Consider the following 1,035-nt stretch of genomic DNA (forward strand, 5'->3'; position numbering starts at 1 on the left):
AACAAGCAAATAAAACAAAGAAACATAAGCGGCTGGAAAGAGCTCAGGCCTTAAGAGCTCTGCTGCTTAAGCTTCCAGCATTCACTCTGAGTGGCTCACAAATCCCTGAAACTCCAGCTCCAGGGGACCAACTCCCTCTTCTGGCCTCTAATGGAATCCATACTCATTCAGTTCTCTCTCTCTTTCACATGCATGCGTGTGTGTGTGTGTGTGTGTGTGTGTGTGTGTGTGTGTGTGTGTGTAACTCCAGTTCCAGGGAAGGTGACATACTCTTCTGGCCTGTGTGAGTATCAAGCATATTTGTGTGCATATACATACATGAAACTGATACATAGAAAACTGACACTCTCTTATTGGCCAAATACCTATTTTCATGAGGTGACCTGTAAAGGTTTTGTTAAGCTCAGGATTTTTAATAACACAGTTCACAAAACAGTACAAGGCAATGTGAAGAGAACTACTAATCTTCGCTAGCCTCAGCAGTTAGTTTTGTTTCTTTTGCTTAGAAAACTGATTGTAATCTATGCATAATTTTCATCCAAATTCTCTATTTTTCCTTGACTTAGACAAAATGAGATATAATTTTAAAAAAGGAGGAAGAAAACTGACACATAAAAGAAAATAAAAATTCTTTTAAAAGATAGACAACTGTCTTGGGATGTCTAGAAACTCAAGATATTTCTATCATTTATTTCAGTATGTTTTTCTTCTTTTTTGTATGATACTGGTAATTGAACCTTATACATTCTAAGCAAGAATAGCTCTGCTGCTAAGTTACAGCCCAGCTATTTCCCTGTTATTATTTTCCAGGTTAACTCACAGAAGAATGAATCAACTTGAAGAAAGAGGTCAGATAATACTTCGGCATTCCTCAGAAGTGATGCAAAGAAAATGTTTAAGTCAGTAAAACTCAGATCCCCATTTTCTTTTCTTTTTGAAAGTAATGTCTGTTCTTTCTGATGTGTTATCTCTCTCGCGCACGCACGCACACACGCACACATACACACACTTCAAGAAATGAATAGAGAAACAAGA

Source organism: Peromyscus eremicus, chromosome X (assembly GCF_949786415.1).
Source record: "Peromyscus eremicus chromosome X, PerEre_H2_v1, whole genome shotgun sequence".
Lineage (NCBI taxonomy): Eukaryota > Metazoa > Chordata > Mammalia > Rodentia > Cricetidae > Peromyscus > Peromyscus eremicus.